Raw genomic sequence first — 26,563 nt, forward strand, 5'->3', positions numbered from 1 at the left:
ATCCAGGTATCCCGCCTGCAGTAGACGGAATGTGGCAATGGAACGCTGGCTGCGCGTGTCATAATAGGCTCTGAGCCTTTATATACCTGCGCACAGCAGCAGCCACCTTCAGTCTGCTGCTGGACAGCCAGCAGCAGCAGCAGCAGGAGAGGTAATTAATCAGCAACCCTCCTGCTAAGGGTAGACAGCTGCTCGTTCCAACCCCCCCCCCCCCCCGCCTTAATTGGTTCTCCTCCCTTCCAACGGTGTTGAGGCGGGTGGGAACAGCCGGGGGTTGAGGGTACTGTGCTAAAAGAGGTGGAGTTATGCAGATCTAAAACGCGTGGATTGCAGCAGCAGCAAGCCGAAAAGTGCAGGCATGTGAGGGATCTAGAGGTTGACAGCATGTCTTCTTAACGGGAGTCCAGGTGGCCATCTCCACAAATGGACTTTTCAGAATCCTTGGGTGGCACCGTAGTCGGAAACCAATTCTGGTTATCGCTTCTCGGCCTTTTGGCTAAGATCAAGTGTAGTATCTGTTCTTATCAGTTTAATATCTGATACGTCCCCTATCTGGGGACCATATATTAAATGGATTTTTAGAACAGGGAGATGGAAAAAGAGCTTGCTCTGTCCACTCCACGCATTGACCTGGTATTGCAGTATCTCCAGGACCGGTGCACCCCTTCTTTAATGCAGTTTCTAAAATCAGAAAGAATTGAATTCAATGCTTTTTGTTCATTTTGCTTGTTTGTTGGATTTTGGGATGGACTCTTTGGCTTTGCTTTTCTTCTCCTCATTGGATTTTTCATGTTAAAAGTTGCAGAAGCCAGATGACAAGCTCATTTTGGTTCAACTTCAGCAACTGTGCATTGCATTGCCATGTAATGTAATGTAACGCAATGCTATCTATCTAGCTCTCCCTCTATACTTCCTTTTGGATAAACAGACATATTAGGCAAGCATTTTGGAGCTTTCACCTAAATAACTACAGGTGGTGAGATAAGCTGCACAATATAATTGACCTTTCAGTATATTGTTGCACACACACCATCTATTTAGCAAATGCCCTTGTTATCAACAGCAGCCTTTTAAACTCACCTGAGCTAACAGGTATGTGAGCTGGTTACTCTGCTGCGCTTAAAATTTCTTTTTTGGTTTGCTACAATGCCTTTTCTGAAACGTTGTATCCCTCTGCTGGAACACTGACTTCTTTCATTTAATGCCTGCAGACTATAAAATAGAAACCAACCCAAAAAGTTTGGTTGATTAGTCTGTGGCATTCTTTTAAACTGTTGCTTATGGCGGTCTCTGTGAGCTTCTCAGTGACATTCAGCCATCCAGGTATCCCGCCTGCAGTAGACGGAATGTGGCAATGGAACGCTGGCTGCGCGTGTCATAATAGGCTCTGAGCCTTTATATACCTGCGCACAGCAGCAGCCACCTTCAGTCTGCTGCTGGACAGCCAGCAGCAGCAGCAGGAGAGGTAATTAATCAGCAACCCTCCTGCTAAGGGTAGACAGCTGCTCGTTCCACCCCCCCCCCCCCGCCTTAATTGGTTCTCCTCCCTTCCAACGGTGTTGAGGCGGGTGGGAACAGCCGGGGGTTGAGGGTACTGTGCTAAAAGAGGTGGAGTTATGCAGATCTAAAACGCGTGGATTGCAGCAGCAGCAAGCCGAAAAGTGCAGGCATGTGAGGGATCTAGAGGTTGACAGCATGTCTTCTTAACGGGAGTCCAGGTGGCCATCTCCACAAATGGACTTTTCAGAATCCTTGGGTGGCACCGTAGTCGGAAACCAATTCTGGTTATCGCTTCTCGGCCTTTTGGCTAAGATCAAGTGTAGTATCTGTTCTTATCAGTTTAATATCTGATACGTCCCCTATCTGGGGACCATATATTAAATGGATTTTTAGAACAGGGAGATGGAAAAAGAGCTTGCTCTGTCCACTCCACGCATTGACCTGGTATTGCAGTATCTCCAGGACCGGTGCACCCCTTCTTTAATGCAGTATCTAAAATCAGAAAGAATTGAATTCAATGCTTTTTGTTCATTTTGCTTGTTTGTCGGATTTTGGGATGGACTCTTTGGCTTTGCTTTTCTTCTCCTCATTGGATTTTTCATGTTAAAAGTTGCAGAAGCCAGATGACAAGCTCATTTTGGTTCAACTTCAGCAACTGTGCATTGCATTGCCATGTAATGTAATGTAATGCAATGCTTTCTATCTAGCTCTCCCTCTATACTTCCTTTTGGATAAACAGACATATTAGGCAAGCATTTTGGAGCTTTCACCTAAATAACTACAGGTGGTGAGATAAGCTGCACAATATAATTGACCTTTCAGTATATTGTTGCACACACACCATCTATTTAGCAAATGCCCTTGTTATCAACAGCAGCCTTTTAAACTCACCTGAGCTAACAGGTATGTGAGCTGGTTACTCTGCTGCGCTTAAAATTTCTTTTTTGGTTTGCTACAATGCCTTTTCTGAAACGTTGTCTCCCTCTGCTGGAACACTGACTTCTTTCATTTAATGCCTGCAGACTATAAAAGAGAAACCAACCCAAAAAGTTTGGTTGATTAGTCTGTGGCATTCTTTTAAACTGTTGCTTATGGCGGTCTCTGTGAGCTTCTCAGTGACATTCAGCCATCCAGGTATCCCGCCTGCAGTAGACGGAATGTGGCAATGGAACGCTGGCTGCGCGTGTCATAATAGGCTCTGAGCCTTTATATACCTGCGCACAGCAGCAGCCACCTTCAGTCTGCTGCTGGACAGCCAGCAGCAGCAGCAGCAGCAGGAGAGGTAATTAATCAGCAACCCTCCTGCTAAGGGTAGACAGCTGCTCGTTCCACCCCCCCCCCGCCTTAATTGGTTCTCCTCCCTTCCAACGGTGTTGAGGCGGGTGGGAACAGCCGGGGGTTGAGGGTACTGTGCTAAAAGAGGTGGAGTTATGCAGATCTAAAACGCGTGGATTGCAGCAGCAGCAAGCCGAAAAGTGCAGGCATGTGAGGGATCTAGAGGTTGACAGCATGTCTTCTTAACGGGAGTCCAGGTGGCCATCTCCACAAATGGACTTTTCAGAATCCTTGGGTGGCACCGTAGTCGGAAACCAATTCTGGTTATCGCTTCTCGGCCTTTTGGCTAAGATCAAGTGTAGTATCTGTTCTTATCAGTTTAATATCTGATACGTCCCCTATCTGGGGACCATATATTAAATGGATTTTTAGAACAGGGAGATGGAAAAAGAGCTTGCTCTGTCCACTCCACGCATTGACCTGGTATTGCAGTATCTCCAGGACCGGTGCACCCCTTCTTTAATGCAGTTTCTAAAATCAGAAAGAATTGAATTCAATGCTTTTTGTTCATTTTGCTTGTTTGTCGGATTTTGGGATGGACTCTTTGGCTTTGCTTTTCTTCTCCTCATTGGATTTTTCATGTTAAAAGTTGCAGAAGCCAGATGACAAGCTCATTTTGGTTCAACTTCAGCAACTGTGCATTGCATTGCCATGTAATGTAATGTAATGCAATGCTATCTATCTAGCTCTCCCTCTATACTTCCTTTTGGATAAACAGACATATTAGGCAAGCATTTTGGAGCTTTCACCTAAATAACTACAGGTGGTGAGATAAGCTGCACAATATAATTGACCTTTCAGTATATTGTTGCACACACACCATCTATTTAGCAAATGCCCTTGTTATCAACAGCAGCCTTTTAAACTCACCTGAGCTAACAGGTATGTGAGCTGGTTACTCTGCTGCGCTTAAAATTTCTTTTTTGGTTTGCTACAATGCCTTTTCTGAAACGTTGTCTCCCTCTGCTGGAACACTGACTTCTTTCATTTAATGCCTGCAGACTATAAAAGAGAAACCAACCCAAAAAGTTTGGTTGATTAGTCTGTGGCATTCTTTTAAACTGTTGCTTATGGCGGTCTCTGTGAGCTTCTCAGTGACATTCAGCCATCCAGGTATCCCGCCTGCAGTAGACGGAATGTGGCAATGGAACGCTGGCTGCGCGTGTCATAATAGGCTCTGAGCCTTTATATACCTGCGCACAGCAGCAGCCACCTTCAGTCTGCTGCTGGACAGCCAGCAGCAGCAGCAGCAGGAGAGGTAATTAATCAGCAACCCTCCTGCTAAGGGTAGACAGCTGCTCGTTCCACCCCCCCCCCCGCCTTAATTGGTTCTCCTCCCTTCCAACGGTGTTGAGGCGGGTGGGAACAGTCGGGGGTTGAGGGTACTGTGCTAAAAGAGGTGGAGTTATGCAGATCTAAAACGCGTGGATTGCAGCAGCAGCAAGCCGAAAAGTGCAGGCATGTGAGGGATCTAGATGTTGACAGCATGTCTTCTTAACGGGAGTCCAGGTGGCCATCTCCACAAATGGACTTTTCAGAATCCTTGGGTGGCACCGTAGTCGGAAACCAATTCTGGTTATCGCTTCTCGGCCTTTTGGCTAAGATCAAGTGTAGTATCTGTTCTTATCAGTTTAATATCTGATACGTCCCCTATCTGGGGACCATATATTAAATGGATTTTTAGAACAGGGAGATGGAAAAAGAGCTTGCTCTGTCCACTCCACGCATTGACCTGGTATTGCAGTATCTCCAGGACCGGTGCACCCCTTCTTTAATGCAGTTTCTAAAATCAGAAAGAATTGAATTCAATGCTTTTTGTTCATTTTGCTTGTTTGTCGGATTTTGGGATGGACTCTTTGGCTTTGCTTTTCTTCTCCTCATTGGATTTTTCATGTTAAAAGTTGCAGAAGCCAGATGACAAGCTCATTTTGGTTCAACTTCAGCAACTGTGCATTGCATTGCCATGTAATGTAATGTAATGCAATGCTATCTATCTAGCTCTCCCTCTATACTTCCTTTTGGATAAACAGACATATTAGGCAAGCATTTTGGAGCTTTCACCTAAATAACTACAGGTGGTGAGATAAGCTGCACAATATAATTGACCTTTCAGTATATTGTTGCACACACACCATCTATTTAGCAAATGCCCTTGTTATCAACAGCAGCCTTTTAAACTCACCTGAGCTAACAGGTATGTGAGCTGGTTACTCTGCTGCGCTTAAAATTTCTTTTTTGGTTTGCTACAATGCCTTTTCTGAAACGTTGTCTCCCTCTGCTGGAACACTGACTTCTTTCATTTAATGCCTGCAGACTATAAAAGAGAAACCAACCCAAAAAGTTTGGTTGATTGGTCTGTGGCATTCTTTTAAACTGTTGCTTATGGCGGTCTCTGTGAGCTTCTCAGTGACATTCAGCCATCCAGGTATCCCGCCTGCAGTAGACGGAATGTGGCAATGGAACGCTGGCTGCGCGTGTCATAATAGGCTCTGAGCCTTTATATACCTGCGCACAGCAGCAGCCACCTTCAGTCTGCTGCTGGACAGCCAGCAGCAGCAGCAGCAGGAGAGGTAATTAATCAGCAACCCTCCTGCTAAGGGTAGACAGCTGTTCGTTCCACCCCCCCCCCGCCTTAATTGGTTCTCCTCCCTTCCAACGGTGTTGAGGCGGGTGGGAACAGCCGGGGGTTGAGGGTACTGTGCTAAAAGAGGTGGAGTTATGCAGATCTAAAACGCGTGGATTGCAGCAGCAGCAAGCCGAAAAGTGCAGGCATGTGAGGGATCTAGAGGTTGACAGCATGTCTTCTTAACGGGAGTCCAGGTGGCCATCTCCACAAATGGACTTTTCAGAATCCTTGGGTGGCACCGTAGTCGGAAACCAATTCTGGTTATCGCTTCTCGGCCTTTTGGCTAAGATCAAGTGTAGTATCTGTTCTTATCAGTTTAATATCTGATACGTCCCCTATCTGGGGACCATATATTAAATGGATTTTTAGAACAGGGAGATGGAAAAAGAGCTTGCTCTGTCCACTCCACGCATTGACCTGTTATTGCAGTATCTCCAGGACCGGTGCACCCCTTCTTTAATGCAGTTTCTAAAATCAGAAAGAATTGAATTCAATGCTTTTTGTTCATTTTGCTTGTTTGTCGGATTTTGGGATGGACTCTTTGGCTTTGCTTTTCTTCTCCTCATTGGATTTTTCATGTTAAAAGTTGCAGAAGCCAGATGACAAGCTCATTTTGGTTCAACTTCAGCAACTGTGCATTGCATTGCCATGTAATGTAATGTAATGCAATGCTATCTATCTAGCTCTCCCTCTATACTTCCTTTTGGATAAACAGACATATTAGGCAAGCATTTTGGAGCTTTCACCTAAATAACTACAGGTGGTGAGATAAGCTGCACAATATAATTGACCTTTCAGTATATTGTTGCACACACACCATCTATTTAGCAAATGCCCTTATTTTCAACAGCAGCCTTTTAAACTCACCTGAGCTAACAGGTATGTGAGCTGGTTACTCTGCTGCGCTTAAAATTTCTTTTTTGGTTTGCTACAATGCCTTTTCTGAAACGTTGTCTCCCTCTGCTGGAACACTGACTTCTTTCATTTAATGCCTGCAGACTATAAAAGAGAAACCAACCCAAAAAGTTTGGTTGATTAGTCTGTGGCATTCTTTTAAACTGTTGCTTATGGCGGTCTCTGTGAGCTTCTCAGTGACATTCAGCCATCCAGGTATCCCGCCTGCAGTAGACGGAATGTGGCAATGGAACGCTGGCTGCGCGTGTCATAATAGGCTCTGAGCCTTTATATACCTGCGCACAGCAGCAGCCACCTTCAGTCTGCTGCTGGACAGCCAGCAGCAGCAGCAGCAGGAGAGGTAATTAATCAGCAACCCTACTGCTAAGGGTAGACAGCTGCTCGTTCCACCCCCCCCCCGCCTTAATTGGTTCTCCTCCCTTCCAACGGTGTTGAGGCGGGTGGGAACAGTCGGGGGTTGAGGGTACTGTGCTAAAAGAGGTGGAGTTATGCAGATCTAAAACGCGTGGATTGCAGCAGCAGCAAGCCGAAAAGTGCAGGCATGTGAGGGATCTAGAGGTTGACAGCATGTCTTCTTAACGGGAGTCCAGGTGGCCATCTCCACAAATGGACTTTTCAGAATCCTTGGGTGGCACCGTAGTCGGAAATAGTGTTGAGCCACCCCCGTAGTGTTCGGGTTCGGTTCGGTTCGTCGAACACCGGGATGTTCGAGGAACTGTTCGTCGAACTGTTCGTCGAACACCTTAGAACACCGTCGAACACCGTTAAAACCAATGGCAGGCAAACAAAAACACATAGAAACACATAGAAAACACCTGCAAAGGTGTCCAAAAGCTGACAAACTGCTCAGAAGACACTCTCTTTAAAAAAGCCGGCCGGCAAATTCAGCAGCGGCATACACCGGTACCCGACAATTTAGACAAGAAGGAATAGAGCATCACACATAGATTAGATAGATAGAAACATGTCAGTCACACATATAAGAAGCACAGTGACAGTGTTGGTTACTGCACTTGTCATTTAGTGTAAAGGATTTATTAAAAAAAATATTAGTGTTTTCATGCACTGTCTCTTTAAAAAAGCCGGCCGGCAATTCAGCAGCGGTACCCGACAATTTAGAACAGAAAGATAGAGCATCACACATAGATTAGATAGATAGAAACATGTCAGTCACATATATATGAAGTACAGTGATAGTGTTGGTTACTGTACTTGTCATTTAGTATTAAAATAAAGGATTTATTATTAAAAAAATTGGCGTGGGGTTCCCCTTAATTTTAGGCTCTAGCGGAGGTTAAGCAGACGGCTGGGGCAGATGTTTGAAGCCTGGGAAGGGGGTAATACCCACGGAGCTTCCCAGGCTACTAATATCAGCCCCCAGCTGAATACATAGCCTTTACTAGCTAGTAAAATGGGGGACCCCCCAAAAAAAATGACGTGGGGTCCCCCCTAATTTAATAGCTAGCAAAGGCTAGGCAGACAGCTGGGGGCTGATATTAATAGCCCAGGAAGGGAGCCATGAATATTGGCCCCCTCCCAGGCTAGAAACACCAGCCGTCAGCCGCCCCAGAAATGGCGCATTCATAGGATGCGCCAATTCTGGCACTTAGCCTCGCTCTTCCACGCTGCCCTGGTGCGGTGGCAGGGGGTAATAGGGTTGGGGTTGATGTCAGCTTATAATGCCAGCTGACATCAAGCCCAGGTTAGTAATGGAGAGGCGTCTATAAGACACCCCCATTACTAACCCCATAGTCAAAGTTAAAAAAAAACACAAACACCCAGAATAAAGTCCTTTAATTGAAATAAAGACACAATCCTTTATTGTTCTAAATTAAACCATACTTACCATCACGCCCATTCCAGCTGAAGCCAACGATCTCCTGCAATAAAAGAAAAATAATAAAGCAACCTCATCCTTACCTTTCCATGGTTCCCACGACAGCTTCAGCTCTGCTACATCGAGATGACAGGCTGGACCGCAGCAGAACGGTGCCATCCAGCCTGTCATCCCGCAGACACTGAGAAGCGCAGGCTTGCTTGCGCTGCTCAGCGTCTCTCTGTGACGACATCCAGATGAGCCGAGTTCATGTCCAATGAACTCGGCTCACCTCATGCACGTCACTGACAGCGTGGGAAAATTCTCACACTGAAGCGCTGATTGCAGGAGAATTTTCCCACGCTGTCAGTGACGTGCAGGAGGTGAGCTGAGTTCATTGGACATGAGCTCACCTCATGCACATCACTGACAGCGTGGGAGAATTCTCCTGCACTCAGCACTTCAGCGTGAGAATTTTCCCACGCTGTCAGTGACGTGCATGAGGTGAGCCGAGTTCATTGGACATGACCTCGGCTCATCTGGATGCCGTCACAGCGAGACAGTGAGGAGCGCAAGCATGCCTGCTCTTCTCAGTGTCTGCGGGATGAGAGGCTGGATGGAAGCGTTCTGCTGCGGTCCAGCCTGTCATCTCGATGTAGCAGAGCTGAAGCTGTCGTGGGAACCATGGAAAGGTAAGGATGAGGTTGGTTTATTATTTTTCTTTTATTGCAGGAGATCCTTGGCTTCAGCTGGAATGGGTGTGATGGTAAGTATGGTTTAATTTAGAACAATAAAGAATTGTGTCTTTATTTCAATTAAAGGACTTTATTCTGGGTGTTGTGTTTTTTTTAAATACTTTACTAGAAATTCATGGCGGTCATGTCTAATACTGGCGTGACCCCATGAATTTTGGGCTTGGGGCCAGCTGATAATACCAAGCTGGCCCTAACCCCTTTATTACCCAGTGAGCCACCGCACCAGGGCCCTGGATGAGTTGGGTACAGCGCCAGAAGATGGCGCTTCTATGAACGCGCCATTTTCCGGGGTGGCTGCGGACTGCAATTTGCAGCGGGGGGGGGCCCAGAAAGCTTGGGCCTCCCTGCGCTGCAGATTCCAGCCCCCAGCTGCCTAGTTGTACCTGGCTGGACACAAAAATAGGGCGAAGCCCCACGTACTTTTTTTTTAATTATTTCATGAAATTCATGAAATAATTAAGAAAAAAAGGGCTTCCCTATATTGTTGTGTCCGGCCAGGTACAAATAGGCAGCTGGTGGTTGGGGGCAGCCCGTTCCTGCCTGCTGTACCTGGCTGGACACAAATATAGTGCGAAGCCCCACTTCAATTTTTTTTAATTATTTCATGAAATTCATGAAATAATTAAGAAAAAAAGGGCTTCCCTATATTGTTGTGTCCGGCCAGGTACAAATAGGCAGCTGGTGGATGGGGGCAGCCCGTTCCTGCCTGCTGTACCTGGCTGGACACAAATATAGTGCGAAGCCCCACTTCAATTTTTTTAAATTATTTCAGGAAATTCATGAAATAATTTAAAAAAAATTGACGTGGGGCTTCGCACTATATTTGTGTCCAGCCAGGTACAGCAGGCAGGAACGGGCTGCCCCCAACCACCAGCTGCCTATTTGTACCTGGCCGGATACAACAATATAGGGAAGCCCTTTTTTTCTTAATTATTTCATGAAATAATTTAAAGAAAATTGACGTGGGGCTTCGCCCTGTTTTTGTGTCCAGCCAGGTACAACTAGGCAGCTGGGGGCTGGAATCCGCAGCGCAGGGAGGCCCAAGCTTTCTGGGCCACCCCCGCTGCAAATTGCAGTCCGCAGCCACCCCGGAAAATGGCGCGTTCATAGAAGCGCCATCTTCTGGCGCTGTACCCAACTCATCCAGGGCCCTGATGCGGTGGCTCACTGGGTAATAAAGGGGTTAGGGCCAGCTTGGCATTATCAGCTGGCCCTAAGCCCGAAATTCATGGGGTCACGCCAATATTAGACATGACCACCATGAATTTCTAGTAAAGTATTTAAAAAAAACACAACACCCAAAAAAAGTCCTTTAATTGAAATAAACACACAATTCTTTATTGTTCTAAATTAAACCATACTTACCATCACGCCCATTCCAGCTGAAGCCAACGATCTCCTGAAATAAAAGAAAAATAATAAAGCAACATCATCCTTACCTTTCCATGGTTCCCAGGACCGGTTCAGCTCTGCTACATCGAGATGACAGGCTGGACCGCAGCAGAACGCTGCCATCCAGCCTCTCATCCCGCAGACACTGAGAAGCGCAGGCTTGCTTGCGCTCCACAGTGTCTCTCTGTGAGGGCATCCAGATGAGCCGAGTTCATGTCCAATTAACTCGGCTCACCTCATGCACGTCACTGACAGCGTGGGAAAATTCTCACGCTGAAGCGGTGAGTGCAGGAGAATTTTCCCACGCTGTCAGTGACGTGCAGGAGGTGAGCTGAGTTCATTGGACATGAGCTCACCTTATGCACGTCACTGACAGCGTGGGAGAATCCTCCTGCACTCACCGCTTCAGCGTGAGAATTTTCCCACGCTGTCAGTGACGTGCATGAGGTGAGCCGAGTTCATTGGACATGAACTCGGCTCATCTGGATGTCGTCACAGAGAGACGCTGAGCAGCGCAAGCAAGCCTGCGCTTCTCAATGTCTGCGGGATGAGAGGCTGGATGGCAGCGTTCTGCTGCGGTCCAGCCTGTCATCTCGATGTAGCAGAGCTGAAGCTGTCGTGGGAACCATGGAAAGGTAAGGATGAGGTTGCTTTATTATTTTTCTTTTATTGCAGGAGATCGTTGGCTTCAGCTGGAATGGGCGTGACAGTAAGTATGGTTTAATTTAGAACAATAAAGGATTGTGTCTTTATTTCAATTAAAGGACTTTATTCTGGGTGTTTGTGTTTTTTTTAACTTTGACTATGGGGTTAGTAATGGGGGTGTCTTATAGACGCCTCTCCATTACTAACCTGGGCTTGATGTCAGCTGGCATTATAAGCTGACATCAACCCCAACCCTATTACCCCCTGCCACCGCACCAGGGCAGCGTGGAAGAGCGAGGCTAAGTGCCAGAATTGGCGCATCCTATGAATGCGCCATTTCTGGGGCGGCTGACGGCTGGTGTTTCTAGCCTGGGAGGGGGCCAATATTCATGGCTCCCTTCCTGGGCTATTAATATCAGCCCCCAGCTGTCTGCCTAGCCTTTGCTAGCTATTAAATTAGGGGGGACCCCACGTCATTTTTTTTGGGGTGTCCCCCATTTTAATAGCTAGTAAAGGCTATGTATTCAGCTGGGGGCTGATATTAGTAGCCTGGGAAGCTCCGTGGGTATTACCCCCTTCCCAGGCTTCAAACATCTGCCCCAGCCGTCTGCTTAACCTCCGCTAGAGCCTAAAATTAAGGGGAACCCCACGCCAATTTTTTTAATAATAAATCCTTTATTTTAATACTAAATGACAAGTACAGTAACCAACACTATCACTGTACTTCATATATATGTGACTGACATGTTTCTATCTATCTAATCTATGTGTGAAGCTCTATTCTGTCTGTTATAAATTGTCGGGTACCGCTGCTGAATTGCCGGCCGGCTTTTTTAAAGAGACGGTGCATGAAAACACTATTATTTTTTTTGATAAATCCTTTACGCTAAATGACAAGTACAGTAAGCAACACTGTCACTGTACTTCGTATATATGTGGCTGACATGTTTCTATCTATCTAATCTATGTGTGAAGCTCTATTCTGTCTGTTATAAATTGTCGGGTACCGCTGCTGAATTGCCGGCCGGCTTTCTTAAAGAGACGGTGCATGAAAACACTATTATTTTTTTTGATAAATCCTTTACGCTAAATGACAAGTACAGTAAGCAGCACTTTCACTGTACTTCGTATATATGTGGCTGACATGTTTATATCTATCTAATCTATGTGTGAAGCTCTATTCTTTCGGTTCTAAATTGTCGGGTACAGGTGTATGCCGCTGATGAATTGCCGGCTTTTCATGTTTCACTGTGAGCACTGTTCACATCGATTTGGGCAATCACTGTAATGCCACAACCACCATGGCTGTGACATTACAGTGAGTGGCAGACAATCCCTGCATGATTGGTGCTCTAAATAGCGCCAGACATGCAGGACACGCTTTTGGTGCACGAACAGTTATCGAACATAACCTCGAACAGCCGAATTTTTTGCAAATCGTTCGGGTTCGTCGAACAACTCGAACACCGCCCAAAACAGCTCGAATTTGAGATTGGCGAACAGTTCTAGTCGAACACCGCTCATCTCTAGTCGGAAACCAATTCTGGTTATCGCTTCTCGGCCTTTTGGCTAAGATCAAGTGTAGTATCTGTTCTTATCAGTTTAATATCTGATACGTCCCCTATCTGGGGACCATATATTAAATGGATTTTTAGAACAGGGAGATGGAAAAAGAGCTTGCTCTGTCCACTCCACGCATTGACCTGGTATTGCAGTATCTCCAGGACCGGTGCACCCCTTCTTTAATGCAGTTTCTAAAATCAGAAAGAATTGAATTCAATGCTTTTTGTTCATTTTGCTTGTTTGTCGGATTTTGGGATGGACTCTTTGGCTTTGCTTTTCTTCTCCTCATTGGATTTTTCATGTTAAAAGTTGCAGAAGCCAGATGACAAGCTCATTTTGGTTCAACTTCAGCAACTGTGCATTGCATTGCCATGTAATGTAATGTAATGCAATGCTATCTATCTAGCTCTCCCTCTATACTTCCTTTTGGATAAACAGACATATTAGGCAAGCATTTTGGAGCTTTCACCTAAATAACTACAGGTGGTGAGATAAGCTGCACAATATAATTGACCTTTCAGTATATTGTTGCACACACACCATCTATTTAGCAAATGCCCTTGTTATCAACAGCAGCCTTTTAAACTCACCTGAGCTAACAGGTATGTGAGCTGGTTACTCTGCTGCGCTTAAAATTTCTTTTTTGGTTTGCTACAATGCCTTTTCTGAAACGTTGTCTCCCTCTGCTGGAACACTGACTTCTTTCATTTAATGCCTGCAGACTATAAAAGAGAAACCAACCCAAAAAGTTTGGTTGATTAGTCTGTGGCATTCTTTTAAACTGTTGCTTATGGCGGTCTCTGTGAGCTTCTCAGTGACATTCAGCCATCCAGGTATCCCGCCTGCAGTAGACGGAATGTGGCAATGGAACGCTGGCTGCGCGTGTCATAATAGGCTCTGAGCCTTTATATACCTGCGCACAGCAGCAGCCACCTTCAGTCTGCTGCTGGACAGCCAGCAGCAGCAGCAGCAGGAGAGGTAATTAATCAGCAACCCTCCTGCTAAGGGTAGACAGCTGCTCGTTCCACCCCCCCCCCCGCCTTAATTGGTTCTCCTCCCTTCCAACGGTGTTGAGGCGGGTGGGAACAGCCGGGGGTTGAGGGTACTGTGCTAAAAGAGGTGGAGTTATGCAGATCTAAAACGCGTGGATTGCAGCAGCAGCAAGCCGAAAAGTGCAGGCATGTGAGGGATCTAGAGGTTGACAGCATGTCTTCTTAACGGGAGTCCAGGTGGCTATCTCCACAAATGGACTTTTCAGAATCCTTGGGTGGCACCGTAGTCGGAAACCAATTCTGGTTATCGCTTCTCAGCCTTTTGGCTAAGATCAAGTGTAGTATCTGTTCTTATCAGTTTAATATCTGATACGTCCCTTATCTGGGGACCATATATTAAATGGATTTTTAGAACAGGGAGATGGAAAAAGAGCTTGCTCTGTCCACTCCACGCATTGACCTGGTATTGCAGTATCTCCAGGACCGGTGCACCCCTTCTTTAATGCAGTTTCTAAAATCAGAAAGAATTGAATTCAATGCTTTTTGTTCATTTTGCTTGTTTGTCGGATTTTGGGATGGACTCTTTGGCTTTGCTTTTCTTCTCCTCATTGGATTTTTCATGTTAAAAGTTGCAGAAGCCAGATGACAAGCTCATTTTGGTTCAACTTCAGCAACTGTGCATTGCATTGCCATGTAATGTAATGTAATGCAATGCTATCTATCTAGCTCTCCCTCTATACTTCCTTTTGGATAAACAGACATATTAGGCAAGCATTTTGGAGCTTTCACCTAAATAACTACAGGTGGTGAGATAAGCTGCACAATATAATTGACCTTTCAGTATATTGTTGCACACACACCATCTATTTAGCAAATGCCCTTGTTATCAACAGCAGCCTTTTAAACTCACCTGAGCTAACAGGTATGTGAGCTGGTTACTCTGCTGCGCTTAAAATTTCTTTTTTGGTTTGCTACAATGCCTTTTCTGAAACGTTGTCTCCCTCTGCTGGAACACTGACTTCTTTCATTTAATGCCTGCAGACTATAAAAGAGAAACCAACCCAAAAAGTTTGGTTGATTAGTCTGTGGCATTCTTTTAAACTGTTGCTTATGGCGGTCTCTGTGAGCTTCTCAGTGACATTCAGCCATCCAGGTATCCCGCCTGCAGTAGACGGAATGTGGCAATGGAACGCTGGCTGCGCGTGTCATAATAGGCTCTGAGCCTTTATATACCTGCGCACAGCAGCAGCCACCTTCAGTCTGCTGCTGGACAGCCAGCAGCAGCAGCAGCAGGAGAGGTAATTAATCAGCAACCCTCCTGCTAAGGGTAGACAGCTGCTCGTTCTACCCCCCCCCCCGCCTTAATTGGTTCTCCTCCCTTCCAACGGTGTTGAGGCGGGTGGGAACAGCCGGGGGTTGAGGGTACTGTGCTAAAAGAGGTGGAGTTATGCAGATCTAAAACGCGTGGATTGCAGCAGCAGCAAGCCGAAAAGTGCAGGCATGTGAGGGATCTAGAGGTTGACAGCATGTCTTCTTAACGGGAGTCCAGGTGGCTATCTCCACAAATGGACTTTTCAGAATCCTTGGGTGGCACCGTAGTCGGAAACCAATTCTGGTTATCGCTTCTCGGCCTTTTGGCTAAGATCAAGTGTAGTATCTGTTCTTATCAGTTTAATATCTGATACGTCCCTTATCTGGGGACCATATATTAAATGGATTTTTAGAACAGGGAGATGGAAAAAGAGCTTGCTCTGTCCACTCCACGCATTGACCTGGTATTGCAGTATCTCCAGGACCGGTGCACCCCTTCTTTAATGCAGTTTCTAAAATCAGAAAGAATTGAATTCAATGCTTTTTGTTCATTTTGCTTGTTTGTCGGATTTTGGGATGGACTCTTTGGCTTTGCTTTTCTTCTCCTCATTGGATTTTTCATGTTAAAAGTTGCAGAAGCCAGATGACAAGCTCATTTTGGTTCAACTTCAGCAACTGTGCATTGCATTGCCATGTAATGTAATGTAATGCAATGCTATCTATCTAGCTCTCCCTCTATACTTCCTTTTGGATAAACAGACATATTAGGCAAGCATTTTGGAGCTTTCACCTAAATAACTACAGGTGGTGAGATAAGCTGCACAATATAATTGACCTTTCAGTATATTGTTGCACACACACCATCTATTTAGCAAATGCCCTTGTTATCAACAGCAGCCTTTTAAACTCACCTGAGCTAACAGGTATGTGAGCTGGTTACTCTGCTGCGCTTAAAATTTCTTTTTTGGTTTGCTACAATGCCTTTTCTGAAACGTTGTCTCCCTCTGCTGGAACACTGACTTCTTTCATTTAATGCCTGCAGACTATAAAAGAGAAACCAACCCAAAAAGTTTGGTTGATTAGTCTGTGGCATTCTTTTAAACTGTTGCTTATGGCGGTCTCTGTGAGCTTCTCAGTGACATTCAGCCATCCAGGTATCCCGCCTGCAGTAGACGGAATGTGGCAATGGAACGCTGGCTGCGCGTGTCATAATAGGCTCTGAGCCTTTATATACCTGCGCACAGCAGCAGCCACCTTCAGTCTGCTGCTGGACAGCCAGCAGCAGCAGCAGCAGGAGAGGTAATTAATCAGCAACCCTCCTGCTAAGGGTAGACAGCTGCTCGTTCCACCCCCCCCCCCGCCTTAATTGGTTCTCCTCCCTTCCAACGGTGTTGAGGCGGGTGGGAACAGCCGGGGGTTGAGGGTACTGTGCTAAAAGAGGTGGAGTTATGCAGATCTAAAACGCGTGGATTGCAGCAGCAGCAAGCCGAAAAGTGCAGGCATGTGAGGGATCTAGAGGTTGACAGCATGTCTTCTTAACGGGAGTCCAGGTGGCCATCTCCACAAATGGACATTTCAGAATCCTTGGGTGGCACCGTAGTCGGAAACCAATTCTGGTTATCGCTTCTCGGCCTTTTGGCTAAGATCAAGTGTAGTATCTGTTCTTATCAGTTTAATATCTGATACGTCCCCTATCTGGGGACCATATATTAAATGGATTTTTAGAACAGGGAGATGGAAAAAGAGCTTGCTCTGTCCACTCCACGCATTGACCTGGTATTGCAGTATCTCCAGGACCGGTGCACCCCTTCTTTAATGCAGTTTCTAAAATCAGAAAGAATTGAATTCAATGCTTTTTGTTCATTTTGCTTGTTTGTCGGATTTTGGGATGGACTCTTTGGCTTTGCTTTTCTTCTCCTCATTGGATTTTTCATGTTAAAAGTTGCAGAAGCCAGATGACAAGCTCATTTTGGTTCAACTTCAGCAACTGTGCATTGCATTGCCATGTAATGTAATGTAATGCAATGCTATCTATCTAGCTCTCCCTCTATACTTCCTTTTGGATAAACAGACATATTAGGCAAGCATTTTGGAGCTTTCACCTAAATAACTACAGGTGGTGAGATAAGCTGCACAATATAATTGACCTTTCAGTATATTGTTGCACACACACCATCTATTTAGCAAATGCCCTTGTTATCAACAGCAGCCTTTTAAACTCACCTGAGCTAACAGGTATGTGAGCTGGTTACTCTGCTGCGCTTAAAATTTCTTTTTTGGTTTGCTACAATGCCTTTTCTGAAACGTTGTCTCCCTCTGCTGGAACACTGACTTCTTTCATTTAATGCCTGCAGACTATAAAAGAGAAACCAACCCAAAAAGTTTGGTTGATTAGTCTGTGGCATTCTTTTAAACTGTTGCTTATGGCGGTCTCTGTGAGCTTCTCAGTGACATTCAGCCATCCAGGTATCCCGCCTGCAGTAGACGGAATGTGGCAATGGAACGCTGGCTGCGCGTGTCATAATAGGCTCTGAGCCTTTATATACCTGCGCACAGCAGCAGCCACCTTCAGTCTGCTGCTGGACAGCCAGCAGCAGCAGCAGCAGGAGAGGTAATTAATCAGCAACCCTCCTGCTAAGGGTAGACAGCTGCTCGTTCCACCCCCCCCCCCGCCTTAATTGGTTCTCCTCCCTTCCAACGGTGTTGAGGCGGGTGGGAACAGACGGGGGTTGAGGGTACTGTGCTAAAAGAGGTGGAGTTATGCAGATCTAAAACGCGTGGATTGCAGCAGCAGCAAGCCGAAAAGTGCAGGCATGTGAGGGATCTAGAGGTTGACAGCATGTCTTCTTAACGGGAGTCCAGGTGGCTATCTCCACAAATGGACTTTTCAGAATCCTTGGGTGGCACCGTAGTCGGAAACCAATTCTGGTTATCGCTTCTCAGCCTTTTGGCTAAGATCAAGTGTAGTATCTGTTCTTATCAGTTTAATATCTGATACGTCCCTTATCTGGGGACCATATATTAAATGGATTTTTAGAACAGGGAGATGGAAAAAGAGCTTGCTCTGTCCACTCCACGCATTGACCTGGTATTGCAGTATCTCCAGGACCGGTGCACCCCTTCTTTAATGCAGTTTCTAAAATCAGAAAGAATTGAATTCAATGCTTTTTGTTCATTTTGCTTGTTTGTCGGATTTTGGGATGGACTCTTTGGCTTTGCTTTTCTTCTCCTCATTGGATTTTTCATGTTAAAAGTTGCAGAAGCCAGATGACAAGCTCATTTTGGTTCAACTTCAGCAACTGTGCATTGCATTGCCATGTAATGTAATGTAATGCAATGCTATCTATCTAGCTCTCCCTCTATACTTCCTTTTGGATAAACAGACATATTAGGCAAGCATTTTGGAGCTTTCACCTAAATAACTACAGGTGGTGAGATAAGCTGCACAATATAATTGACCTTTCAGTATATTGTTGCACACACACCATCTATTTAGCAAATGCCCTTGTTATCAACAGCAGCCTTTTAAACTCACCTGAGCTAACAGGTATGTGAGCTGGTTACTCTGCTGCGCTTAAAATTTCTTTTTTGGTTTGCTACAATGCCTTTTCTGAAACGTTGTCTCCCTCTGCTGGAACACTGACTTCTTTCATTTAATGCCTGCAGACTATAAAAGAGAAACCAACCCAAAAAGTTTGGTTGATTAGTCTGTGGCATTCTTTTAAACTGTTGCTTATGGCAGTCTCTGTGAGCTTCTCAGTGACATTCAGCCATCCAGGTATCCCGCCTGCAGTAGACGGAATGTGGCAATGGAACGCTGGCTGCGCGTGTCATAATAGGCTCTGAGCCTTTATATACCTGCGCACAGCAGCAGCCACCTTCAGTCTGCTGCTGGACAGCCAGCAGCAGCAGCAGCAGGAGAGGTAATTAATCAGCAACCCTCCTGCTAAGGGTAGACAGCTGCTCGTTCCACCCCCCCCCCCGCCTTAATTGGTTCTCCTCCCTTCCAACGGTGTTGAGGCGGGTGGGAACAGCCGGGGGTTGAGGGTACTGTGCTAAAAGAGGTGGAGTTATGCAGATCTAAAACGCGTGGATTGCAGCAGCAGCAAGCCGAAAAGTGCAGGCATGTGAGGGATCTAGAGGTTGACAGCATGTCTTCTTAACGGGAGTCCAGGTGGCCATCTCCACAAATGGACTTTTCAGAATCCTTGGGTGGCACCGTAGTCGGAAACCAATTCTGGTTATCGCTTCTCGGCCTTTTGGCTAAGATCAAGTGTAGTATCTGTTCTTATCAGTTTAATATCTGATACGTCCCCTATCTGGGGACCATATATTAAATGGATTTTTAGAACAGGGAGATGGAAAAAGAGCTTGCTCTGTCCACTCCACGCATTGACCTGGTATTGCAGTATCTCCAGGACCGGTGCACCCCTTCTTTAATGCAGTTTCTAAAATCAGAAAGAATTGAATTCAATGCTTTTTGTTCATTTTGCTTGTTTGTCGGATTTTGGGATGGACTCTTTGGCTTTGCTTTTCTTCTCCTCATTGGATTTTTCATGTTAAAAGTTGCAGAAGCCAGATGACAAGCTCATTTTGGTTCAACTTCAGCAACTGTGCATTGCATTGCCATGTAATGTAATGTAATGCAATGCTATCTATCTAGCTCTCCCTCTATACTTCCTTTTGGATAAACAGACATATTAGGCAAGCATTTTGGAGCTTTCACCTAAATAACTACAGGTGGTGAGATAAGCTGCACAATATAATTGACCTTTCAGTATATTGTTGCACACACAACATCTATTTAGCAAATGCCCTTGTTATCAACAGCAGCCTTTTAAACTCACCTGAGCTAACAGGTATGTGAGCTGGTTACTCTGCTGCGCTTAAAATTTCTTTTTTGGTTTGCTACAATGCCTTTTCTGAAACGTTGTCTCCCTCTGCTGGAACACTGACTTCTTTCATTTAATGCCTGCAGACTATAAAAGAGAAACCAACCCAAAAAGTTTGGTTGATTAGTCTGTGGCATTCTTTTAAACTGTTGCTTATGGCGGTCTCTGTGAGCTTCTCAGTGACATTCAGCCATCCAGGCATCCCGCCTGCAGTAGACGGAATGTGGCAATGGAACGCTGGCTGCGCGTGTCATAATAGGCTCTGAGCCTTTATATACCTGCGCACAGCAGCAGCCACCTTCAGTCTGCTGCTGGACAGCCAGCAGCAGCAGCAGCAGGAGAGGTAATTAATCAGCAACCCTCCTGCTAAGGGTAGACAGCTGCTCGTTCCACCCCCCCCCCCCGCCTTAATTGGTTCTCCTCCCTTCCAACGGTGTTGAGGCGGGTGGGAACAGCCGGGGGTTGAGGGTACTGTGCTAAAAGAGGTGAAGTTATGCAGATCTAAAACGCGTGGATTGCAGCAGCAGCAAGCCGAAAAGTGCAGGCATGTGAGGGATCTAGAGGTTGACAGCATGTCTTCTTAACGGGAGTCCAGGTGGCCATCTCCACAAATGGACTTTTCAGAATCCTTGGGTGGCACCGTAGTCGGAAACCAATTCTGGTTATCGCTTCTCGGCCTTTTGGCTAAGATCAAGTGTAGTATCTGTTCTTATCAGTTTAATATCTGATACGTCCCCTATCTGGGGACCATATATTAAATGGATTTTTAGAACAGGGAGATGGAAAAAGAGCTTGCTCTGTCCACTCCACGCATTGACCTGGTATTGCAGTATCTCCAGGACCGGTGCACCCCTTCTTTAATGCAGTTTCTAAAATCAGAAAGAATTGAATTCAATGCTTTTTGTTCATTTTGCTTGTTTGTCGGATTTTGGGATGGACTCTTTGGCTTTGCTTTTCTTCTCCTCATTGGATTTTTCATGTTAAAAGTTGCAGAAGCCAGATGACAAGCTCATTTTGGTTCAACTTCAGCAACTGTGCATTGCATTGCCATGTAATGTAATGTAATGCAATGCTATCTATCTAGCTCTCCCTCTATACTTCCTTTTGGATAAACAGACATATTAGGCAAGCATTTTGGAGCTTTCACCTAAATAACTACAGGTGGTGAGATAAGCTGCACAATATAATTGACCTTTCAGTATATTGTTGCACACACAACATCTATTTAGCAAATGCCCTTGTTATCAACAGCAGCCTTTTAAACTCACCTGAGCTAACAGGTATGTGAGCTGGTTACTCTGCTGCGCTTAAAATTTCTTTTTTGGTTTGCTACAATGCCTTTTCTGAAACGTTGTCTCCCTCTGCTGGAACACTGACTTCTTTCATTTAATGCCTGCAGACTATAAAAGAGAAAACAACCCAAAAAGTTTGGTTGATTAGTCTGTGGCATTCTTTTAAACTGTTGCTTATGGCGGTCTCTGTGAGCTTCTCAGTGACATTCAGCCATCCAGGCATCCCGCCTGCAGTAGACGGAATGTGGCAATGGAACGCTGGCTGCGCGTGTCATAATAGGCTCTGAGCCTTTATATACCTGCGCACAGCAGCAGCCACCTTCAGTCTGCTGCTGGACAGCCAGCAGCAGCAGCAGCAGGAGAGGTAATTAATCAGCAACCCTCCTGCTAAGGGTAGACAGCTGCTCGTTCCACCCCCCCCCCCGCCTTAATTGGTTCTCCTCCCTTCCAACGGTGTTGAGGCGGGTGGGAACAGCCGGGGGTTGAGGGTACTGTGCTAAAAGAGGTGGAGTTATGCAGATCTAAAACGCGTGGATTGCAGCAGCAGCAAGCCGAAAAGTGCAGGCATGTGAGGGATCTAGAGGTTGACAGCATGTCTTCTTAACGGGAGTCCAGGTGGCCATCTCCACAAATGGACTTTTCAGAATCCTTGGGTGGCACCGTAGTCGGAAACCAATTCTGGTTATCGCTTCTCGGCCTTTTGGCTAAGATCAAGTGTAGTATCTGTTCTTATCAGTTTAATATCTGATACGTCCCCTATCTGGGGACCATATATTAAATGGATTTTTAGAACAGGGAGATGGAAAAAGAGCTTGCTCTGTCCACTCCACGCATTGACCTGGTATTGCAGTATCTCCAGGACCGGTGCACCCCTTCTTTAATGCAGTTTCTAAAATCAGAAAGAATTGAATTCAATGCTTTTTGTTCATTTTGCTTGTTTGTCGGATTTTGGGATGGACTCTTTGGCTTTGCTTTTCTTCTCCTCATTGGATTTTTCATGTTAAAAGTTGCAGAAGCCAGATGACAAGCTCATTTTGGTTCAACTTCAGCAACTGTGCATTGCATTGCCATGTAATGTAATGTAATGCAATGCTATCTATCTAGCTCTCCCTCTATACTTCCTTTTGGATAAACAGACATATTAGGCAAGCATTTTGGAGCTTTCACCTAAATAACTACAGGTGGTGAGATAAGCTGCACAATATAATTGACCTTTCAGTATATTGTTGCACACACACCATCTATTTAGCAAATGCCCTTGTTATCAACAGCAGCCTTTTAAACTCACCTGAGCTAACAGGTATGTGAGCTGGTTACTCTGCTGCGCTTAAAATTTCTTTTTTGGTTTGCTACAATGCCTTTTCTGAAACGTTGTCTCCCTCTGCTGGAACACTGACTTCTTTCATTTAATGCCTGCAGACTATAAAGGAGAAACCAACCCAAAAAGTTTGGTTGATTAGTCTGTGGCATTCTTTTAAACTGTTGCTTATGGCGGTCTCTGTGAGCTTCTCAGTGACATTCAGCCATCCAGGTATCCCGCCTGCAGTAGACGGAATGTGGCAATGGAACGCTGGCTGCGCGTGTCATAATAGGCTCTGAGCCTTTATATACCTGCGCACAGCAGCAGCCACCTTCAGTCTGCTGCTGGACAGCCAGCAGCAGCAGCAGCAGGAGAGGTAATTAATCAGCAACCCTCCTGCTAAGGGTAGACAGCTGTTCGTTCCACCCCACCCCCCCCCCGCCTTAATTGGTTCTCCTCCCTTCCAACGGTGTTGAGGCGGGTGGGAACAGCCGGGGGTTGAGGGTACTGTGCTAAAAGAGGTGGAGTTATGCAGATCTAAAACGCGTGGATTGCAGCAGCAGCAAGCCGAAAATTGCAGGCATGTGAGGGATCTAGAGGTTGACAGCATGTCTTCTTAACGGGAGTCCAGGTGGCCATCTCCACAAATGGACTTTTCAGAATCCTTGGGTGGCACCGTAGTCGGAAACCAATTCTGGTTATCGCTTCTCGGCCTTTTGGCTAAGATCAAGTGTAGTATCTGTTCTTATCAGTTTAATATCTGATACGTCCCCTATCTGGGGACCATATATTAAATGGATTTTTAGATCAGGGAGATGGAAAAAGAGCTTGCTCTGTCCACTCCACGCATTGACCTGGTATTGCAGTATCTCCAGGACCGGTGCACCCCTTCTTTAATGCAGTTTCTAAAATCAGAAAGAATTGAATTCAATGCTTTTTGTTCATTTTGCTTGTTTGTCGGATTTTGGGATGGACTCTTTGGCTTTGCTTTTCTTCTCCTCATTGGATTTTTCATGTTAAAAGTTGCAGAAGCCAGATGACAAGCTCATTTTGGTTCAACTTCAGCAACTGTGCATTGCATTGCCATGTAATGTAATGTAATGCAATGCTATCTATCTAGCTCTCCCTCTATACTTCCTTTTGGATAAACAGACATATTAGGCAAGCATTTTGGAGCTTTCACCTAAATAACTACAGGTGGTGAGATAAGCTGCACAATATAATTGACCTTTCAGTATATTGTTGCACACACACCATCTATTTAGCAAATGCCCTTGTTATCAACAGCAGCCTTTTAAACTCACCTGAGCTAACAGGTATGTGAGCTGGTTACTCTGCTGCGCTTAAAATTTCTTTTTTGGTTTGCTACAATGCCTTTTCTGAAACGTTGTCTCCCTCTGCTGGAACACTGACTTCTTTCATTTAATGCCTGCAGACTATAAAAGAGAAACCAACCCAAAAAGTTTGGTTGATTAGTCTGTGGCATTCTTTTAAACTGTTGCTTATGGCGGTCTCTGTGAGCTTCTCAGTGACATTCAGCCATCCAGGTATCCCGCCTGCAGTAGACGGAATGTGGCAATGGAACGCTGGCTGCGCGTGTCATAATAGGCTCTGAGCCTTTATATACCTGTGCACAGCAGCAGCCACCTTCAGTCTGCTGCTGGACAGCCAGCAGCAGCAGCAGCAGGAGAGGTAATTAATCAGCAACCCTCCTGCTAAGGGTAGACAGCTGCTCGTTCCCCCCCCCCCGCCTTAATTGGTTCTCCTCCCTTCCAACGGTGTTGAGGCGGGTGGGAACAGCCGGGGGTTGAGGGTACTGTGCTAAAAGAGGTGGAGTTATGCAGATCTAAAACGCGTGGATTGCAGCAGCAGCAAGCCGAAAAGTGCAGGCATGTGAGGGATCTAGAGGTTGACAGCATGTCTTCTTAACGGGAGTCCAGGTGGCCATCTCCACAAATGGACTTTTCAGAATCCTTGGGTGGCACCGTAGTCGGAAACCAATTCTGGTTATCGCTTCTCGGCCTTTTGGCTAAGATCAAGTGTAGTATCTGTTCTTATCAGTTTAATATCTGATACGTCCCCTATCTGGGGACCATATATTAAATGGATTTTTAGAACAGGGAGATGGAAAAAGAGCTTGCTCTGTCCACTCCACGCATTGACCTGGTATTGCATTATCTCCAGGACCGGTGCACCCCTTCTTTAATGCAGTTTCTAAAATCAGAAAGAATTGAATTCAATGCTTTTTGTTCATTTTGCTTGTTTGTCGGATTTTGGGATGGACTCTTTGGCTTTGCTTTTCTTCTCCTCATTGGATTTTTCATGTTAAAAGTTGCAGAAGCCAGATGACAAGCTCATTTTGGTTCAACTTCAGCAACTGTGCATTGCATTGCCATGTAATGTAATGTAATGCAAAGCTATCTATCTAGCTCTCCCTCTATACTTCCTTTTGGATAAACAGACATATTAGGCAAGCATTTTGGAGCTTTCACCTAAATAACTACAGGTGGTGAGATAAGCTGCACAATATAATTGACCTTTCAGTATATTGTTGCACACACACCATCTATTTAGCAAATGCCCTTGTTATCAACAGCAGCCTTTTAAACTCACCTAAGCTAACAGGTATGTGAGCTGGTTACTCTGCTGCGCTTAAAATTTCTTTTTTGGTTTGCTACAATGCCTTTTCTGAAACGTTGTCTCCCTCTGCTGGAACACTGACTTCTTTCATTTAATGCCTGCAGACTATAAAAGAGAAACCAACCCAAAAAGTTTGGTTGATTAGTCTGTGGCATTCTTTTAAACTGTTGCTTATGGCGGTCTCTGTGAGCTTCTCAGTGACATTCAGCCATCCAGGTATCCCGCCTGCAGTAGACGGAATGTGGCAATGGAACGCTGGCTGCGCGTGTCATAATAGGCTCTGAGCCTTTATATACCTGCGCACAGCAGCAGCCACCTTCAGTCTGCTGCTGGACAGCCAGCAGCAGCAGCAGCAGGAGAGGTAATTAATCAGCAACCCTCCTGCTAAGGGTAGACAGCTGCTCGTTCCACCCCCCCCCCCCGCCTTAATTGGTTCTCCTCCCTTCCAACGGTGTTGAGGCGGGTGGGAACAGCCGGGGGTTGAGGGTACTGTGCTAAAAGAGGTGGAGTTATGCAGATCTAAAACGCGTGGATTGCAGCAGCAGCAAGCCGAAAAGTGCAGGCATGTGAGGGATCTAGAGGTTGACAGCATGTCTTCTTAACGGGAGTCCAGGTGGCCATCTCCACAAATGGACTTTTCAGAATCCTTGGGTGGCACCGTAGTCGGAAACCAATTCTGGTTATCGCTTCTCGGCCTTTTGGCTAAGATCAAGTGTAGTATCTGTTCTTATCAGTTTAATATCTGATACGTCCCCTATCTGGGGACCATATATTAAATGGATTTTTAGAACAGGGAGATGGAAAAAGAGCTTGCTCTGTCCACTCCACGCATTGACCTGGTATTGCAGTATCTCCAGGACCGGTGCACCCCTTCTTTAATGCAGTTTCTAAAATCAGAAAGAATTGAATTCAATGCTTTTTGTTCATTTTGCTTGTTTGTCGGATTTTGGGATGGACTCTTTGGCTTTGCTTTTCTTCTCCTCATTGGATTTTTCATGTTAAAAGTTGCAGAAGCCAGATGACAAGCTCATTTTGGTTCAACTTCAGCAACTGTGCATTGCATTGCCATGTAATGTAATGTAATGCAATGCTATCTATCTAGCTCTCCCTCTATACTTCCTTTTGGATAAACAGACATATTAGGCAAGCATTTTGGAGCTTTCACCTAAATAACTACAGGTGGTGAGATAAGCTGCACAATATAATTGACCTTTCAGTATATTGTTGCACACACACCATCTATTTAGCAAATGCCCTTGTTATCAACAGCAGCCTTTTAAACTCACCTGAGCTAACAGGTATGTGAGCTGGTTACTCTGCTGCGCTTAAAATTTCTTTTTTGGTTTGCTACAATGCCTTTTCTGAAACGTTGTCTCCCTCTGCTGGAACACTGACTTCTTTCATTTAATGCCTGCAGACTATAAAAGAGAAACCAACCCAAAAAGTTTGGTTGATTAGTCTGTGGCATTCTTTTAAACTGTTGCTTATGGCGGTCTCTGTGAGCTTCTCAGTGACATTCAGCCATCCAGGTATCCCGCCTGCAGTAGACGGAATGTGGCAATGGAACGCTGGCTGCGCGTGTCATAATA

At 45.5% G+C, this 26,563-nt stretch overlaps 16 non-coding genes across 16 annotated transcripts; all 16 read left to right on the forward strand.

Moving 5' to 3' along the window:
• Positions 1 to 476: 476 nt before the first annotated feature.
• LOC141237677 (U2 spliceosomal RNA) lies at positions 477 to 667 on the forward strand. The gene has a single exon (XR_012303206.1). It is a non-coding gene; the product is annotated as a U2 spliceosomal RNA (small nuclear RNA).
• A 1,120-nt stretch (positions 668 to 1,787) lies between these two features.
• Positions 1,788 to 1,978, forward strand: LOC141237678 (U2 spliceosomal RNA). Its single transcript, XR_012303207.1, has one exon. It is a non-coding gene; the product is annotated as a U2 spliceosomal RNA (small nuclear RNA).
• A 1,123-nt stretch (positions 1,979 to 3,101) lies between these two features.
• On the forward strand, positions 3,102 to 3,292 carry LOC141237680 (U2 spliceosomal RNA). The gene has a single exon (XR_012303209.1). It is a non-coding gene; the product is annotated as a U2 spliceosomal RNA (small nuclear RNA).
• Positions 3,293 to 4,413: 1,121 nt separating this feature from the next.
• LOC141237681 (U2 spliceosomal RNA) lies at positions 4,414 to 4,604 on the forward strand. The gene has a single exon (XR_012303210.1). It is a non-coding gene; the product is annotated as a U2 spliceosomal RNA (small nuclear RNA).
• A 1,120-nt stretch (positions 4,605 to 5,724) lies between these two features.
• Positions 5,725 to 5,915, forward strand: LOC141237929 (U2 spliceosomal RNA). The gene has a single exon (XR_012303449.1). It is a non-coding gene; the product is annotated as a U2 spliceosomal RNA (small nuclear RNA).
• Positions 5,916 to 12,533: 6,618 nt separating this feature from the next.
• Positions 12,534 to 12,724, forward strand: LOC141237682 (U2 spliceosomal RNA). Its single transcript, XR_012303211.1, has one exon. It is a non-coding gene; the product is annotated as a U2 spliceosomal RNA (small nuclear RNA).
• Positions 12,725 to 13,845: 1,121 nt separating this feature from the next.
• On the forward strand, positions 13,846 to 14,036 carry LOC141237908 (U2 spliceosomal RNA). The gene has a single exon (XR_012303429.1). It is a non-coding gene; the product is annotated as a U2 spliceosomal RNA (small nuclear RNA).
• A 1,121-nt stretch (positions 14,037 to 15,157) lies between these two features.
• LOC141237872 (U2 spliceosomal RNA) lies at positions 15,158 to 15,348 on the forward strand. The gene has a single exon (XR_012303394.1). It is a non-coding gene; the product is annotated as a U2 spliceosomal RNA (small nuclear RNA).
• Positions 15,349 to 16,469: 1,121 nt separating this feature from the next.
• LOC141237683 (U2 spliceosomal RNA) lies at positions 16,470 to 16,660 on the forward strand. The gene has a single exon (XR_012303212.1). It is a non-coding gene; the product is annotated as a U2 spliceosomal RNA (small nuclear RNA).
• Positions 16,661 to 17,781: 1,121 nt separating this feature from the next.
• On the forward strand, positions 17,782 to 17,972 carry LOC141237911 (U2 spliceosomal RNA). The gene has a single exon (XR_012303431.1). It is a non-coding gene; the product is annotated as a U2 spliceosomal RNA (small nuclear RNA).
• A 1,121-nt stretch (positions 17,973 to 19,093) lies between these two features.
• On the forward strand, positions 19,094 to 19,284 carry LOC141237684 (U2 spliceosomal RNA). Its single transcript, XR_012303213.1, has one exon. It is a non-coding gene; the product is annotated as a U2 spliceosomal RNA (small nuclear RNA).
• A 1,122-nt stretch (positions 19,285 to 20,406) lies between these two features.
• LOC141237685 (U2 spliceosomal RNA) lies at positions 20,407 to 20,597 on the forward strand. The gene has a single exon (XR_012303214.1). It is a non-coding gene; the product is annotated as a U2 spliceosomal RNA (small nuclear RNA).
• A 1,121-nt stretch (positions 20,598 to 21,718) lies between these two features.
• On the forward strand, positions 21,719 to 21,909 carry LOC141237686 (U2 spliceosomal RNA). The gene has a single exon (XR_012303215.1). It is a non-coding gene; the product is annotated as a U2 spliceosomal RNA (small nuclear RNA).
• Positions 21,910 to 23,034: 1,125 nt separating this feature from the next.
• On the forward strand, positions 23,035 to 23,225 carry LOC141237823 (U2 spliceosomal RNA). The gene has a single exon (XR_012303347.1). It is a non-coding gene; the product is annotated as a U2 spliceosomal RNA (small nuclear RNA).
• A 1,118-nt stretch (positions 23,226 to 24,343) lies between these two features.
• On the forward strand, positions 24,344 to 24,534 carry LOC141237482 (U2 spliceosomal RNA). Its single transcript, XR_012303017.1, has one exon. It is a non-coding gene; the product is annotated as a U2 spliceosomal RNA (small nuclear RNA).
• Positions 24,535 to 25,656: 1,122 nt separating this feature from the next.
• LOC141237688 (U2 spliceosomal RNA) lies at positions 25,657 to 25,847 on the forward strand. Its single transcript, XR_012303216.1, has one exon. It is a non-coding gene; the product is annotated as a U2 spliceosomal RNA (small nuclear RNA).
• The last annotated feature ends 716 nt before the right edge of the window (positions 25,848 to 26,563 follow it).

This window comes from Phyllobates terribilis, unplaced genomic scaffold (genome assembly GCF_046119375.1).
Source record: "Phyllobates terribilis strain yellow unplaced genomic scaffold, ASM4611937v1 Scaffold_734__1_contigs__length_741531, whole genome shotgun sequence".
Classification (NCBI taxonomy): Eukaryota; Metazoa; Chordata; class Amphibia; order Anura; family Dendrobatidae; genus Phyllobates; species Phyllobates terribilis.